At 43.6% G+C, this 19017-nt stretch overlaps 1 protein-coding gene across 2 annotated transcripts in view; it reads left to right on the top strand.

Annotated features, from left to right (window-relative positions):
* LOC124794675 (alpha-1,3-mannosyl-glycoprotein 4-beta-N-acetylglucosaminyltransferase A) overlaps positions 1–19017 on the top strand; it is an 834427-nt gene that overhangs the window by 429747 nt on the left and 385663 nt on the right. For both annotated transcript variants that reach the window (XM_047258208.1, XM_047258209.1), the window contains exon 2: positions 5912–6152. The gene's annotated coding sequence lies outside the window, so the exon portion shown is untranslated. The remainder of the gene's footprint in view (positions 1–5911; positions 6153–19017) is intronic.

Below are 19017 nucleotides of genomic sequence, written 5' to 3'. Positions count from 1 at the left end.
TCTGAACACACAGCACACCGAACACTCCCAACGATGGGCCACCGCAGCAGCCGACCTATGTACGTGCCAATGTAAACACCATGGCAACCACGACTGAAATGGGCATGTGACCATCGGTTCTGGACGTTGGCGCAGTGGCATAACGCTGCGTGGTCTGACTAATCCCCAGACCTTCCTCACACCGCTGGGACGGCGCGAATCCGTCGTCGTCCAGTGGAACAGCTCCTTGACACCGGTACTGCGGGATGGAGACAACCCGGCGGCGGCTCAATTATGCTCTGGGAAACATTCACGTAAGCATCCATGGGTCCAGTCGAGCTCGTGCAAGGCACCATGACGGCCAAGGAGTATCGTACAGTGGTTGCAGACCACATGCACCCGTCATCACGATCATGTTTCCCGATAGCAGTCGCATTTTTCAGCAAGATAATGCGCCGTGTCACAAGGACAGGAGTGTGATGGAGTGGTTCGAGGGAACAGTGGCGAGTTCCAATTGATGTGCTGCCCCCCCAACTCGCCAGATCTGATCCCGATCGAACACATCCGGGATGTGATTGAACGTGGCGTCAGAGCTCATCATCCCCTTCTCCAGAATTTACGGGAATCAGATGACTTATGTGTGCAGATATGTTGCAAAGTACACTACTGACCATTAAAATTGCTACACCATGAATATGTCGTGCCACAGACGCGAAATTTAACCAACAGGAAGAAGATGCTGTGATATGCAAATGATTAGCCTTTCAGAGCATTCACACAAGGTTGGCACCGGTGGCGACACCTACAACGAGCTGACATGAGGAACGTTTCCAACCGATTTCTCATACACAAACAGCAGTTGACCGGCTTTGCCTGGTGAAACGTTGTTGTGATGCCTCGTGTAAGGAGGAGAAATGCGCACCATCACGTTTCCGACTTCGATGAAGGTCGGATTGTAGCCTATCGCGATTGCGTTTTATCGTATCGCGACATTGCTGCTCGCGTTGGTCGAGATCCAGTGACTGTTAGCAGAATATTCTATCGGTGGGTTCAGGAGGGTAATATGGAACGCCGTGCAGGATCCCAACAGCCTCGTATCACTAGCAGTCGAGATGACAGGCATCTTGTCCCCATGGCTGTAACGGATCGCGCAGCCACGTCTCGATCCCTGAGTCAACAGATGAGGACGTTTGCAAGACAACAACCATCTGCACGAACAATTCGACGACGTTTGCAGCAGCATGGACCATCAGCTCGGAGACCGTGGCTGCGGTTACCCTTGACGCTGTACCACAGACAGGAGTGCCTGCGATGGTGTACTCAACGATGAACCTGGGTGCACGAATGGCAAAACGTCATTTTTTCGGATGAATCCAGGTTCTGTTTACAGCATCATGATGGTCGCATCCGTGCTTGGCGACATCGCGGTGAACGCACATTGGAAGCGTGTATTCGTCATCGCCATATTGGCGTATCACCCGGCGTGATGGTATGGAGTACGGCACTTTGAACAGTGGACGTTAAATTTGAGATGTGTTACGACCCGTCGCTCTACCCTTCATTCGATACCTGCGAAACCCTACATTTCAGCAGGATAATGCAGGTCCTGTACGGCATTTCTGGATACAGAAAATATTCGACTGCTGCCCTGGCCAGCACATTCTCCAGATCTCTCACCAATTGAAAACGTCTGGTCAATGGCGGCCGAGCAACTGGCTCGTCACAATACGCCAGTCACTACTCTTGATGAACTGTGGTATCGTGTTGAAGCTGCATGGGCAGCTGTACCTGAACACGGCATCCAAGCTGTTTGACTCGATGCCCAGGCGTATGAAAGCTGTTATTACGGACAGACGTGGTTGTTCTGGGTACTGATTTCTCAGGATCTATGCACCCAAACTGCGTGAAAATGTAATCACATGTCAGTTCTAGTATAATATATTTGTCCAATGAATACCCGTTTATCATCTGCATTTCTTCTTGGTGTAGCAATTTTAATGGCCAGAAGCGCACATCCAGTGACCTACCAAGGCTTCATTGCTTTCATGCCATAGCGCGTCGCCGCTGTTATCAGCGTCAAAGGTGGATAGACCGGCTATTAATTAGATAGGTGGCCATAAACTTCTGGATGATGATTGTTTGTCGATAATGCCTGCAATCTTTCTGGCCAATAGAGTCGATAATAATGGAGTAAGAAATTAAAATGTCACGGCTGACGCAGAACTTTTACCAAACCAACACCCAAACTTTTTCCCTTTATATTTCTTGGGGGGGGGGGGGGTGGAATCAAGAAAAACTTTTACAGTTTGTTTGAAGTCGGTGGATACTACAGTTTGTCTTAGACGACAGCAGTATTGTGGGGATCATTGGCGCGACACGAGCAGCAAAGAGAGCACCTACATCAAGGAGAGAATCTTCGTGGAAATGAGTTTCTGAGATACAGAGCGGCCGGTCTAATTAGACAGTAGAGAGGGATGCCGGTTTCCCCTGCCTCATAAGGCAGACTTATCAAAAATTAATGAACTGCCAAGGAAACATGGTGCCCTTAGTAGGAATTGGCGGTTACCCCAAAGATGAGGGATTCACTTTGAGGAGCGGACTCACTGATTACTTCAGCCGTCCGGGTTTTAATCGTCATTCGCAGTACTGGTCACAGCGACAACATCCAGCTCATTATAGCTATGCCGAAAGTATCGTTACAAATATATTTACAAATTTATTACGCTGGACATAATGAAACACATTTCTACGAGGGTTGGAACCTTAAATAGTGGCAACTATTTATTCACAACCGATACAAAAGAGTTACATGTTTGCACCTGTTACTATCCTTCAGAGTAGTCGCCAGCGTTGTGTAGAACCCGTTGCCAGCGATGTGTAAGGCGTAGTATACCGTTAGCAGAGCCTGTTCTGTTGATGGTGCGAATGGAGCGGTCTAAAGTTATGGTGATTCTCGTGTACGACTGTGGTGGTGTTATCATAACGCATTACGTTCCTCTACGGCAGACCGTCAATGCACAGTATTACTGTTCGTTTTTGGAGCATCACCTGCGACCAGCTTTCCGATAGAAGCGGCGACAGTTTCTGCGCAACCCACCCATCATTTTGCACGACAATGCGCGGGGGCATACAGCGCAAGCTGTGGTTGCTCTGTTCGGTCGATAGGACTGGGAAGTACTGTACCATCCACCAAACTCCCGGACTTAAGTCCTTGTGACTTTGATTTGATTCCGAAGATGAAGGAATGGCATTCGCTTCAGAAGTGTTCCAGAGATTCGACAGGCAGCCGCTCCTTTCGCACCATCAACAGAACTGGCTCTGCTGACGGTATACTACGCCTTCCACATCGCTGATAACGGGTTCTACACAATGCTGGTGACTACTTTGAAGGACAGTCAGAGATGCAAACGTGTAACTCTTTTGTAACGGTAGCGAATAAATAGTTGACACCATTTAAGTTCCAACCCTCGTATTTAATTGTGTTACTCATTTTTCTTCCGATTTCTGCTCAGATTAACTCATTTTTCATTTGGTTTTTCCACTCAGCATTGGCCATGTTTCACAAAATATGCTGCTCGGATACCACCTCGGTAAGCTGCACGTCCTCTGAGGCAGAGAAGCGGTCAGCCATTTCTGGTGGATGTTTCAGTAATTAGACCGGAAGAGTACAAATGACAAGTGTCGCCTGGTTGTCAGGTGCTGCTCAGTTCGACTTACTGCGACGTGTGGGACAGGCCCGTCCTGTAATGTGTAAGCGTTTCCTGCAGGCAGAGCCACTATGTCGTGCGCACCCTAGGAAAACGGTCTGGTACGTTTGCATTGTGCAGTGCGGAGCGCAATCTCGCACGCTTTTTACGCAGCACGTTGCGGGAAATTTCCGTAGCTAAGGAAGCGTAGCTTTATTGTAATAATGCTGGAGTATGTTTCAGGGCTCGCGTCTGGCGAACAGACCACCCACAATCATCTCTTTATCAGTCAGGATTTCTGGTACGTTATTCATGGCACTCTCTCCTACCACTGTACCAAACTGTAAAATTCACGTTTGTATAAATTTTATCTAACAGTCTTGTGAATTTTAATAGCATAAAATAAACAATTACATCGTTGTATTCGTGAGATCTTCTGATTACGAAACTACTGTGCTTGTAAGGGTTAAGTCTGGATCGAATTGTCATCGTAATTAATTTTAGCGCAACGTTTACCGGAGTCTGTAATATTATGTCTGCCTCACTGCTTTTTTTCTTTAACTAATTTGTGCCTGATTTTATTCTGAGAAGCTCAGTAATGTATGCAGATACCGTAAATGTATGTGATTCAAAAAGTACTTGAAGTGAAGCGCAGCTGGACAGCAAGAAACTCTTTAGCACGCAACCCCCTCCCCGCAACGATAGTATTAGAGAATCTTTGAGTATAGACCCTAAAAACAAGACAATTGATTTGTTAAAAAAAAAAAAAGGCTGTTAATCTGTATCTTGTGGAAAGAGGACATGTTGCGAGGCCGTCGCTCAGAACGTATTGTTACATTTAATTAAAATTGATATTTTAGTGATAAAACCGAGTAAAGTATGTGTAAGAGTTGCCAAACATTTATGTATAGAAATTTTCTGGAGGTGAAGAATGGAAATATCTTGTTTGTTTTTGGATAAGGAGGTGAACTTCATTGTCGTCGCCGTCTATCAATCGACAGAATTGTAACTTTACAAAGTTAACTAAAATACAGGAAAAGAAATGCATTCTCTATAGTTTTCATTCAATAAGTAACAACCTCTCATAATTTCTTAATTACAGTAATTGGATTATGTTCTTATACAATAGTATGGCGCTGAACTCCACTGACCAATTTTGATGTAGCAGGACGTGTAGTTTGAAGGAAGTTTTTGTTCCAAGCAATCGCCTTTTCTCACGAAAAGCAGATTGCTGTTTGATCTTATTTACTTACAACAGTGGTCCCTTAGGTACGAAAAGCTACGAAAACTTGGGCTCAAAGCTATCCGCAATACGGCCAAGTAACTAACAGAACCGTATTTTAAACCTTAACGAACAATAACTTTCTCCAAATTGCAATATGTCAACAACTGATGCAGAATCTCATCATTCAAGGAGGCAGAAACCAAAATTCAGGTACCAGTTACGACTTAAAGTAAAAATGTCAATCAAAAATCAGTCTCCCTCCCTCGCTCTCTCTCTCTCTCTCTCTCTCTCTCTCTCTCTCTCTCTCCAAACACATATATATATACTGATATTATAAAAAAAATAGTCATTTTTATAAGTCGTTTTCCTTTCATTAGCCTCACATGCACATTTATATTAATAATGTTAACGAACTAACCGACTATGACGATGACGTAATGGCCCAATCAATAGAGACCAAAAAAGGTCGAATATCGGGAATAGTTCGTGAAGTCAGAAATTTTTGTACACTGGTAGGAGAGAGTGCCACAAACTAGTAGAAATACTGGCTGCTGAGGGATGATTGTGGGGGTGGAGAAGTGTCTGAAGGCCAATTTTCTACATTTTTCTTGAATAATTCGAAAACTGTGGCCTGCAGTGAAAACGTATCCCAGTACAAATTTTAATTACATTAAATTTCCCATAAAAATGCCCTGTTCATTTTTCTGTAACACTAATTGTTTGCACAGAGCGAAACAGAGAATACGAAAATTTTGCGCGTATTTTATGAAGTCCAGGTACAACATTACCGGCTGCATAACCGACACAAGTAGGGGCAGCTGGGTCACCCTGCAAATATTAGTCTCACTTTGTGGGGTTAACAAATTTGCTTTTATCGTGTAAGGATGAGTCCAGGACATGAGCACCTGATAGTACCAAAGATTCTAGCTTTAAACTGGAGTGATTTAATAAAAATTCTCAGTATTGGAAAATATTCGTATGTATAACCCTTCATTTCATTTTATGCCTTGGGTGTTTTCAGAACGTCCGTGGCGCCGCGAAGCACTGCTAGCGTAGCTGCTGCGCGCCCGCCAACGGCAACTCGGTCCTGAAACGGCGCATGCGCGCGCCGGGCGCTCCTGGTGGGGGAGGTCACGTGACCTGCAGGGCGCTGCCTCCGGCAGTTGCGCATGTGTGGGCTTAACACATGGTTGTGGTTCGTGCCGTGGTGATTCGCGGACTGGAGTTGTCGGGCGAACCTTACGTTCGAGACCTCAGCACAGGTAAGACCAGCGCGAGCCTCTTAGATACCCTTGTTTGTCATGCAGAACTAGCCTACCTTGTACACACTCGCCACCGTGGTCGTCATATTGCATCGATTATCGTGAAAGTGACTTTATGGATTTATTCAGGCAAGTAAGATCAAGCGGCATTCTCCCTTAAATCTAAGCAGACATTGTTTTGTCAGGTCATCGTGATACATGTACGTGGCCTGTCTTATATTTTGTATATTTACGAAGAGTAGCGCAAGTAGTAGCTATAGCACAAATAATCACAGTTTACATTTGTTTGTGAAGACAGAATAAAAGATCTACTCATGCAGGTAGACAGGTCGGTTTGGACTGTTGGACGAACTAGAACGATAGAATAGCGTGTGAAATTGGTAAAATAAAAGTAATGAAGAGGGCAGAGAAACAAGCAGTGAATGGCTTGAAAATATAGAGAGAATTGTGATTTATTTCAGCATACAACAAAGAACTAAGATAGTTATTGCAATCATTGGGAAATTACTAGGATTCCCAAACAAAAATGTTGCAGCTTCGTGGAATAAATCAGAGCTAGATTATACAGATATTTAAAGAGAGGATAGAGGTGGATAGCTACAGTGGAGGGCTCGATGAAATTATTTCATGTGATAACTATCAACAGAATGCAAAATAAAAACTTCCAAACACAGCCGAAGTTGTAAATCTATTGCACACCTTCCTTGGTAGCTGCAATTTCTAAAGTTTTCACTGCTCGTTTCGTACAGTGGACTGCTGGGACAAGGAGCGGCTGTAAAAGTTCCTAGATTTATTCTAACAATAGATGAATCATGATGGTGCTGCTTTTCACTATGTACCGACCGCAGCCGTCTGCATAGAGCGCCTCTTCTTATAATCCTTCACCGACCACGATTTGTTTTTTTTTTTCTCTCCATAGACTTCACCTTAAAAAGGGAGTAAAGGTGTGAGCGGACTTAAGTGGTTAGCGCACAGTATGACCGGTTTTTGCTTACATTGTTTTTGTGAACTAGTTTGCAGTGGTTGTCCATCATATGGCATTTTACAGCCGCCTAATGTCGTTTCCTTCCCGGTGTCTCTTCTAAAATTTTCGCTGCTACTGGTACAAATAATCTACAGGTTTCACTTAAGTTTGTCTTGTCCACACTTTGTTTTAAGTTTGATAACAAATTTAAATAACTGGAATTTCTTTAGTTTTACACAGAACATAGTAACCCACAGTAAAGCGCTGAAAAGATTCGTTCTTAAGGCTACGTGACTTTATAACAAACAATTTTCCTGTTAATGAAAACTTGTTGTGTTGCACTGTGTTCCTTTTCCTTATGGCTATCTCGTGTTAACTTATCAGGTATGTAAATTATTCTACGTATTTCTAATGGACTTTTCCAGTTCTGTTTGCCTTTTTGCATACAATAAGTATCGTGTTTAATTTCGGGCTGTATGCAGATAATTTGACACTCTCAGAGGAGTTGCCTGGAGGGTTTTCTTACTTCCATTGAAGACACATCTGCGAAACGAGCGCATGTGTTAACTGCAGCTCCCCTTGTTAGATCTGGCGCTATTTGTATGTACTAGATTAAAGAGAACAGGGGCCGTGTGCAACCCTGCCGTACTGCACATCTCTTATTTAACCCGTTATCCATGTTGCCCAGACTTTTGAACAGACACTGTTGTTCCTTTCATCCTCTTGAAAAACTGCTGCTCCCTTGATCGTACTTAAATTACGTTGCCACTGTGCCCCCCCCCCACCCTCTTGGATGCCGCGGCTGTGGCGACTGGGTCTTCCGCCGCGTCAGCCGACACGAAGACTTCCTGTTCTTAGCTTCCTCTCGCTCTCACTTTCGTTGACCGCGCTACGTAGGCAGGAATGTCTTGCGGTCATAGGGATGCTTCCATCATTCGTCAGCCTCGGCGAGGATCGTAGTGCCTTTTTAAATGGAAACGAAGAAACAAGCACATTCCTCTGTTTTAAAAAAGCTTTGGTCATCCTGATATGCAAGATGAGGCGAAATAGCTTCAGGCTTCACAAAAGTATGTAATAATTCCATACTTACCGAAGGCAAATGCTGAGGAGTGAATATTACCGAACCATCAAATTGTCATGGTTGCAAAATATTGACAAGGATTATTTTCAGAAGAGTGGAAACAAGTGGGTGAATACTTGTATTTGCTAGTTACTTAGGTTTAACATACTGCATCGCGTTTAGAGCATGTTCTGCTCGTCTTCAGGCATTTATATGTACAATTTGTTACTTAAAGATAAACGTCTTCAACTAAATTAACATAGGACATTTTATTATTCGCTGTTGGAGGGAAGGGAGGCAGTGATTGGCCAGATATTGATGTCCAGGTTTTCACGTGGTGCTCTCTTGTCTTCTGTTGTCCTCTTCAGGTCCACGTAATTTCCACTTCCCTTTATGCCGTCTATCATCTTGAATCTCCTCGTCCCTTTCAATCTCCTGCCACGCACTAGACCTTCCAAAGTGTCTGTTAAGCAGGCACTCCCATCTCAACGAATGTCCCATCCAGTTCTTCTGCTCTTATAAACTGCAGCCGTCTTCTCTTATAAACCTTTTCCTATACTCTTTAATTACTTATTCTTACCACCCAGCTTATCCTCTCCATACTCCTCCTCTCATCCTCTCGTCAGTGTCCATGTTTGTCCCATAGAGCGCCACACTCCAGACAAAACACTTGCTAAGAGTTTTCCTCAGACCTTATAGTGTGCCCCATCTTTCTACTGAATGCCTCCTTCGCCATAGCAAAGCGAGTTTTCACCACCTGACTGTAAGTCAAGTCTTCAGTAATCGTACTCCAAATTATTTAAATGCTCGCACTAGGCTACTAATAACGTGTCCCATCTTAATACATGCCATTCTCCTTCCTTTGCCGACCACCGTACTCTGTTTTTGCTGTATTGATTCTCACCCCATATTCCATACAAACGGCATTCAGATCTTATTGCATTTTATTTGCAGTTCGTTCAGTTTCTGCCACTAATATCTTGTCACCAGCAAATCGTACACATTCTATTCTTTCCACCAATACACATTTTGCATTTAAGCATTTCGCAATAATCTTTTCCAGACATAAATTGAACAATAAAGGTGAGAGGCACCAAACTTGTCTAACGCCCCTTGCAGTGCTGCTTCCTTCAGACATTTCACTTCCAGTCCTTATTCTCAATTTCTGTTGTAAATATAGGCTCTGTACCAATCGTCTCACCTTCCAATCTACTCCATTCCTCTTAAAAATATCCATCAGCTTGTCTTATTGCACTCTGTCGAAAGCTTTTCCAAATCAATAAAAAAAACAAATTTTTCTACGTTTCTCAAATCTTTCCCTATGATATTTAACAAGCCAGTAGCCTTTTTTATCCTTTTCCTCTTCTGAATCCGAACTTTTCCTCCCGAATCCATCTATCAGCTTGCCATATAGCCTTCTATTCAGCGATCCCAGCAATAATTTAGATGGAATTTAGCTACCTCTTTCTATTCACATTTTTGTGTAGTTACCGTTGCAATAGTCAAGCCATTCCCCTTCCTCGTATATCTCAGTCGAGGTAGACTATTTCCTTCGTTCTCCCGTCTCTGAAGGACAGTAAGCCTCAAAATTTCATAATGACCTCAAAATCTAGAGAACGTTTGCTTTGCTTGTCTAACATTATCCACCCAATCATTTAGTGTGTAACTGTGCGAAGTTTTCCCACTGGCTTTTTACATCAAAACCAAAATCACTATAATTAGGTAAGCAAGAATGTCCTGATACCAAGAATGCGTGGTCAGTGGCCGAGGCTTCACACTGTCTTGATTTTTCTTCACGAGACACAATGAAACTTAAATTTTCCTGTTTAAGCTAGTAGGTCTTAGGATTTCGTGTGTCGAGGTTACACATCCTTAAAGATACCAATCCTTAAATATTTGAAGATAATCGCTTTAGAATTTCCAGAACCAACTCTTTTCCCGAGATGACGTAATCAGAGCTGACTGAAAAAGTCTGTATGTAATGACTAGGTTTCCAGAAGGAACGAAACATGTTTCCTCTCTCCTTTGAATGCGGCATTGCAACTTACAGCAGGGGGCGTTAGCAGGAAGGCTTTTAGAGAGAACGCTCTCGTCCTTGTCGTATACTTCCTCCTACAGTTTCGCTGTCGTCTTCAAATGTTCCTTTTTCACTTCCCAGGATGTCAAATTCCTCGCCTCTCTGCTCCATCATGATTGCAGACAGTCAGCTACTGCAAAAGCTCCATCTTCCTCAGCTGCTGTGTTCTCTCCTGCATTAAAAGGAAAATGGACTTATACAACATACAGTGCCTGCGAAAGTATCATAAAACGTTATCACACATTTAAGCTCAACAGTCCACTCTGGCAATTTACTCGATAATTCTCACTTATCAAACTTAAAGTAATTATTAGTTTACCTGACCTGGAATGCTGATAGTCCGACGCTTTATCTTCTGTATCTTTATACGAATTACTTATCAGTCCGTGTTAATTAGAGCTCACACACAAACTAAACAAACCATGCAAATTGTGACAGTGGACATGTTCCTACTGGGCTCTGAACACGTCTTCTTACTGCCATGCTCAACTGTGTGCCAATCCTAGAGCAGTTATTTATATTACCCAGCCGTGAATCTTTTATGCTCTGAAAGCGGCTTCATGAATAGTACTTTAAAGCGGGAGGAGGCCAAAATAACCAAAAATGGACTAGATTTCCTTGTGCTCTGAACTCCCCATATGTGGCACGCTAGCCTGTGCCAATCACCTCGTCCAGTTAATGATTCGTGTCAGTGGTGGCAGTCTTTTCTCATACAGCCGAGTTTTATACGATCGTCCCTGTTAATACCTTTACATTTCTCTCTCCTAGGTATTTGAAATTATTGAAACGATTTCAGAATCATTAGTAATGAGAAAGCTTGCTACTTTTCTACATGTCGGACACATTGTGCCCTGATTTATCCAAGATCTTGAAGACCGGACGTAGTTTAGGCTTGGAAGTTATTCACCCGTAAGGATAGTCCTGAAACACCTGTGTAGTCACTCCGCCTGTAGCGCATCTGTAAAGACGCGTGTCATTTGGTAAAGCAATTAAGACCACATTTCTAGTACTTTCAGTACACCCTCGAATTCGTACGAGAGTCTGGACACAAAAGGAGAGAATATTCTAAAACGGCATCTGCAATTTGAACTAACGTCATCCAAAGTTAAATGGCGCACTTATCGGTGAGAACAAGGTACTTCATAGTTCAGGGTTGTGCGCTACTCTACACTTCTACCTGTTCCTTTCAGCATCATCTCATTTCATCATATTGGTCCTAAAAGGCGTGGCTCGTGATAGTGAATGGGACAGCCTGGGGGTCAACACAAGCCCTGGAAGATTCTATACAGAATGTGCAACCAAAGTTCACTATCTGAGGTAAAGTATACAGACGTGTATTAGTAGAATTTCATATAGGGTATGCCCGTCGTTCGCCTTTGACGGCTGAACCCTATTGGGGACACACAGTAAAGTGTCTGGAAGTCGGTGGAGGAATGGCAGTCCATTTTACATCTAGAGCTAAGACCAGAGAAGGTAGGACCCTTAGAAAATGTAACAGACCTATAAGGAGACTGCCTACACTACGCTCGTCCGTCCTTTTAGAATACTGCTGCGCGGTGTGGGATCCTTACCAGATAGGACTGACGGAGTACATCGAAAAAGTTCAAAGAAAGGCAGCACGTTTTGTATTATCGCGAAATATGGGAGTGTCACAGAAACGATGCAGGATTTGGGATGGACATTATTAAAAGAAAAGCGTTTTTCGTTGCGACGGAATCTTCTCACGAAATTCCTATCACCAACTTTCTCCTCCGAATGCGAAAATATTTTGTTGACACCGACCTACATCCGGAGAAACGATAACCACGACAAGATAAAGGAAATCAGAGCTCGTACGGAAAGATATAGGTGCTCATTCTTCCCGTGCGCTATAAGAGATTGGAGTAATAGAGATTTGTGAAGGTAATTCTATGAACCCTCTGCCAGCACTTAAATTTGATTTGCAGAGTATCGATGTAGATGTAGTGATGTTGGACTTTGGGGTCTGGACTGACGTCTACGTTTTACCTCATTCCACAGTTGTTCCATTGGGTTCAGATCTGAACCCTTGGCAGGCCAGTCCATTTCAAGAATGTTGTCCACGAACCATTTCCTCATAGGTCCTGCTTTACAACAGGGTGCAATGCCATGCTAATACAATCATCGTCGCCGAAGTGTACCTCTGCTGTACATAGCACGCAATGCTGTGAATGTGATCATACCGTTCTGGTGATCATACCGTTCCACATTTAGCGTTTTCTCGAGTGCTGTAAGGGATCACACCCTATCCGCGAAAAATAGTCCCATATCGTATACGTCACCATCTCCGTACTACAGTGTTGGCACTACACATGACGGCAGATGACGTCCTGCAAGGCATTTGCCAAATCCAAACCCTTTACTCGGACTGCCACGAGATAGTCATTCATCACTCTAAATCACTCATGTCCAGTTATCTGCTCTCCAGTGATGTCTCCCTTTATGCCACCTGAAGCATTGTTTAGTACTAATCTCAAATATGTGTGGCTTATGAGGACCTGCTCGACCCTTGTACCTCATTGTCACACCCTACGCACAATCAGTGTTGGTTGGACTGCTGGTAGCACTCTGAAACTTACAACTGATTCCCTTTGGTGATTTCATGTGGCTTTACACAATGAGCCTGCACAGTGCTTGACGATTCCAGTCAGTAGGCCTACATGAGATGTGCCTGGTCTCGGTTCAGTGCTCGCGCAGAATAACGTGGCCAGAAGGTGGGCAATCGGCAGGGCATGTGTGGGGAAAGCAGTGGTGGTGGGGGTTAGGGGCTGGCTCTGCAGGGGAAAAATCGAGAGCTGAAGTGGAAGTGCCGTTCTAAACTGAAGCCTACGCTCACATTTTTTGTAAATATTAAGCTCCTCCACGCCCACACTTGCATGGTGACAATTCACAAAGTTGTCACCTCTGCATTGGCTAGTATCTAAAATGTACTCCGCTGAGAATGCAACCCAAGCAGAGATTTTTCACGAGGCTTATTAACCATTTGTAACTTTCAGAGAAGCGTCATGAGTGTCGAATTTTGTCTAAAACCTATACATTTCTCTTGCTGCTATTTAAAATTTGCTTCTTTTGCAAAAAAAGCGGAGTTTACATGGTGTCACTTCACTAACATGTTGCCCAGATGCAATTGCGAGAGAATTCTGAAACATGGTTTATTAAGTTTATTAGGCGAGAAGCTGAGGAATAAGATCAACAGCTTATGAAAAGCCATATCCTCAGTACAAAAATAAACGTGTAATGTCTTCATTTATGTTCTAAAACCCACGGTGTTCCACTTTCCACCATCCACTGAGGGCCCTTAAAAATACATTCTTCCATCGAGAAAGTGTGTAGTTAGTGGAATAACATGGCAGATGACGAAGTTCTGTAAAATAACCATATGGCCAAATACTCTCCTCTTTGAATGCTGTCATTTACCAAAATCTGATTTCCGTTGTGATTATTTCACTCTGGCTTTTATCACTGGAGCGCGCGATCGCAAATGAATGTACTACGTCAGATCCACTTTCTCGCGATTGGTAACAGATAGCCCTCCACCCAACTCTAAAGAAAAATTCAATATATTACCTAAATTTCGTACGTAGCAACATATGTAATATGCACCAAACTCAAAACCATGGCACCCCTATATTTCACTGGATTTTTCAAATTTCGCCCCGTGTCTTACTTCCACGCCAATATCACAATAAGTACCATAACGAGTGATGGGCACGTCATGAAGCTGACATATAAAGCTATAAGTGAGCAAAAATAATTTTTTTTCGAATAGTTTCTGTAACATCGCTTGAGAAAGAGTGTAGGAAGTGCGTCTCGATTCTGTCATGGGCGATCGGCAGAAAGGGGGGACACGCTGTCGGCCTCCCGTTCCGAACAAACGAATAAACTCGCCCTCACCGAGAGTGGTGGCGCTGTGGTTATCACACTCAACGCGCATTCGCGAGGACGACGTTCAAACCCACGTCCGGCCATCGTTATGTTTTCCGTGCTTGTCTAAACCGCTTCAGGGACATACCGGGATGGTTGCTCTGAAAGGGAACGGCAGACTTCCTTACCCATACTTCCCTAATCCAATGGGACCTATGACCTCACTGCTTGGTCCCCTTCCCCAAACAAACCAACCAACCATCTCGCCCAGCACTTTGGCCAAAAATTAGTCACTGCACATCGACCACAGTAACCTGCGCGGACTCCAGCTGTGGTCCTTCCCTCACGTTTCCATTTCAGAATCACATGACCAACACTCTACTTGGGCGGTTTTAGAAGTGTTGGAAAGTCCCTGATGGATTTGCTACTCAGTGATATTTAGTGGTTAGCCGGCGTTCGAAGTCACATAGCTCTCTTGACCAACGAACTAGACTGTCACTGCTTCTCTGCTGACAACACAGTATTCGCCGCCTCCTTTTATACTGGCGAGTCCGCCTGTGGCGACATATAGCGCTTACTTTCGCATTACGTAGGATGTGTCCAGGTACTTTCGATCAGATACCACTCTCGAGCAAACGACAGATTCCCGTACAATGTAAGACATATTCACAGTTCATTGTTTTATACAATACAAAATGATCTTCGTAGAAATTAACATAGACTCCGAAAATGTGTTCAAAATATTCAGCTAAGAACGACACACACACACACACACACACACACACACACACACACACACACACACACGGCCGAGGGAGTATCTATCGCGTGAAAAGTAAATCATGACGTAAGATATGAACTGCGGAAACAACACATTTTAGTAGTTCCGAAGTTAGTACTTGATCTTCTCGTTACAATTCTCAGTGAACTGAAAATTTCTTGACAGGTGAAGCACAGATGAACAATCTAGGCATGGAAATAATATTAGTGTGTCCCAGAGAAGTGACAGCACCATAACGATACATTTCACACTTTGACATGACGGACACTGTTCGAGGCTATCAGACCTTTGAGGTGATAAATCACAAGACATTGTTCAAATACTCAGTTCTTGACAAAATATCAGTAGGACTCGTAGATATTAATATGGAGGAGATGAAGGTGAGCGCTAGAAGAAATGTTGAAATGTGGTAACCTGTTTTATGGTCAGTGGTTGTCGACTATTTGGGAGTGATAACTTGTAGGGGATAAGCTGTGTGAAAAACGGGGGACTTGGATGCTTTGGTAGGATAAAAGTGTCGGACTGGGTCTCGAACCTGGACCATTTACCTTTCGCGGGTACGTGCATTCAAGCATCAGTCACTGCCCGCCCTCACGGCTTTACTTCCGGACACACTCAGCTGCAGAAGTAAAGATTTATTCTGGAAACAATCCCCCAAGGGCCTAAGCCGTGGTCTGGCCAAATCGCCGCAATGTCCTTTCTTCCAGGAGTACATGTCCTGCAATGTATGCAGAACTTCTGTCAAATTTGGAAGGTAATAGAGGTACTGCCGAAAGTAAAGCTGTGTGTCGTGCTTGGGTAGCTCAGTCTTTGGAATAGGCCTATTTGTACTCGAAAAGCAGAAGTAGCAAGTTAGTCCTGGTTCTGTACTCTGGATTTTTCGTTAAACATTGGTCTGGATGGTAGGGTTGCCATCCGTCCCCATATGTAGGGACCATCACCGTTATGGACCTTCTTGTCCCGACATCCCGACAAGAAAAAATTTTGTCCCGATTTTGCAAAGTATTGCCACTGTGGAAAGAGCATTTTCACTGATGTAGGCGCATCGGACTGATAACTAAAAGTTGACTTGCGTGGGGGTTTTATAAATACGTAAAAGGAAAAAGACTTGCTGACAAAGGTGAAATCTCTCGAAAAATACGGTGTTCTGCCTCAACAAGTTCCATGTAATTGTATTCTAAATAAAACGTAATTGTATTAAATTTTTACTTCATTTCTACACCACTGTCTGTGTCCCGACGAGGGCCCGGCTAGAAATGGAAACCCTATTCAAGCAATGAACTTGTGCAACCAAGGAAGGTTAAAGTATCTAAAGAAGTTTTCTTATTAAAGAACAATCAACTCGTAGCGATCCCAAAATACAAAAGACATTTACCCTCCGAGAATCCCTAACAGTACATTCCCTATATTCTCTGTAACTCAAGCTATGCTTTAAACTGTTGCTTGCTAACCTGTCATCTTGGCTATTAAGGTGGTGTTACTATTGTTCGTGCTGTCATAAAACTGAAATTCTAAACGTTTCCAACCACGGATGATATCGACAATCTGCTAAAGATTGCACTGTCCGCCTAGCCGCCTCTGAACGACGAAAAGTGTTTCCAATCGCATCATGCTTTCCATACGTGGTTCCGTAATTTGTGTTTTGTAACATTTTGACACTTCCGCGGCAGTGCAATGCGCCTGTATTCTTTAATATTTTCAGCTTACCGCCATCCGGATGTAACTGTTTAAAAGATGTGTTACAGCCTCAGAAAACAGTTATTTGAATTTGTCACCGTGTTTAGGCCAAGCATTGCCCACAAAGTTGATGAAAAAATGGGAAAATTTACTTAAAATGGTAGATATGTTAAAGGAGAAAAATAAAAGTAAAATTTAAAATATTCCAAAGCAAATTATTTTAGAAACTCACTGGTATTATTAAGCAAAACTGTTTAACACTGAAAAAACTGTCATTTTCGATCACAGGAGAGTTTAGGAAACTTAGAACCTCTCCCATTTTATTAGTACTTCCAGCTGGAAGGTACTTTGAAATCTGAACTTGCGTTGAAAACAGACATGGCCGATTTTGAGAGCAGTATCGTTATAACGAAAACATCTCTAGGTTCGTCTCAGCAAACTTTCCTCAGTTAAGAGTTTCACGCATTTTATTACGTTTCTTGGTTTCTGCCAAGCCCAATTTTCCTATTTCGTAGACTCGTATTGGGTAAAATAAACCGCCAGTAACAGGTGTAAAATATATATATATCACAATTGGATTTAATATTGTAATTACATACATCGAGGTTTTCGTTAGGAATACGATTTAGTACACTGAGGCTTTTACAGCCTGCTGCGTCAAAAAAGAAATGAAAATTTCTGCATGTACTCGTCAATTTTCAGTTCAAATGAACCTTTATTAGATCTTTTTGGTATGATATGCTTAGGTTATTTCTGATGCAATGCGTTTATAAATTGGACGGTTGTCATATCACTACGGGTAGGGATGAAGGATTTCTGAAACAAACCTTTTCGATAGCTGCTTGCGCCGGCAACTTTTCAAAGACTGACGCTCTTACTGTAAACTTAAAGGGCCAACCTATACCTCCCCTGCGAACAACGCCAAATCACGTCCTCAGGAGTAGAAAGCTTGTTTGGTGATAAACCTCTAGGTACCTAAGATAAGGCCAACCAAATACCGGTCTTATCGCCACATCATAACACAAAATTATAACTTTATTGTAAGTGCAATTTAGCCGGCAGCTGTGGACGAACCGTTCTAGGCTCTTCAGTCCGGAACAGCGCTGCTGCTGCTACGGTCGCAGGTTCGTATCCTGCCTCGGGCATGGATGTGTGTGATGTCCTTAGGTTAGTTAGGTTTAGGTAGTTCTAAGTCTATGGGACTGAGGACCTTCGATGTTAAGTCCAATAGTGCTCAGAGCCATTTGGACCATTTGTAAATGCAATTTCAATGACTGGAACAGTGAATAAACACAAGTGTCGACTGACAGAAAACTGGTGCCGAGCGTGGGTAGGGAGTCGAGGCGTGGGCTTCCCGGCTTCCTTGACCCACGCCAGGTTTGGCTTGGAATTCTTCCGGCATTTTCTTAAACTTGACAGCTGTTGCGTTAGCGGAAGACCATGACCGATTTAAACCATTCTTTTTTCTCATTATTTGTGGGTTCGATTAATAATTAGAGATACTACGAGATTTACCCAGAAAGTAATGCACCGCATTTTTTTTCTCAGCGGTCACACCGCATTCTACGAATGCGAAACGTTACGTATGTATTATTTGAAGTCGCCTGAGTGAGCGCACAAAGTTCCCGTCACTTCCGACAGATAGCGTAGCTGCAGGACAGTTTCAAAATGGCGTCTGTATGTTACAAGCAACGTGCCGTCATTGAATTTCTCACTGCAGAGAAAGAAACTGGGGGAATGTTCAAAAACGCTTGCGCAAAGTCTATGGAGCACCTGTTGTCGGCAGAAGTATTTAGTCGCTGGGCACGGAGGGTGAGGTCATCAGAAGGCCTTTCGGCGGAGCTCCACGATTTGCAGCGGTCGGGGAGATCCACGGCTGTCACACCTGACTCGGCAGTTGCCGCTGCATCTGTCCACCAGCAAAGGAAGTGTGGATGCAATTATCCGCACTCCACGATATTCAGTAGTGTACTCAAGATGGGTCTGGCGGTGTCTAACGGTGGTTCACAAGTCGCACAGAAGAAACATTTGTCTTGATTTGTTGCAGCGTTTTGAAGCTGAAAGGAAGCTTTATTGTCCTGGATTGTGCCAGGTGATGAAAGCTGGGTTCGCCATTTTGAACCCGAAACAAAACGACAGTCGGCGGAATGGCGCCATTCCCACTCCCCATAGAAAAAAAAATTCAAACCAACTGCTTCCGCCGGTAAGGTCGTGATCACCGTGTTCCGGGACTTCGAAGGTGTGATTCTCATTGATGTGACGCTAAGAGGCGGTACAATTAAATCAGAAGCATATGTCAACACATTAACAAAAATAAAGACGCGCCTCCCGCGACTTGACGCCATAGCAACCCAGGAGATGTTTTGCTGCAACACGATAGTGCTGTGCCCCACACAACTCTGAGGACTGGTGAACACATCGCAA

The sequence above is a fragment of the Schistocerca piceifrons genome, chromosome 4, assembly GCF_021461385.2.
Source record: "Schistocerca piceifrons isolate TAMUIC-IGC-003096 chromosome 4, iqSchPice1.1, whole genome shotgun sequence".
Taxonomy (NCBI): Eukaryota; Metazoa; Arthropoda; class Insecta; order Orthoptera; family Acrididae; genus Schistocerca; species Schistocerca piceifrons.
The sequence above is the reverse complement of the archived record's forward strand: the minus strand, read 5'-3'. Positions and strand labels throughout refer to the sequence as shown.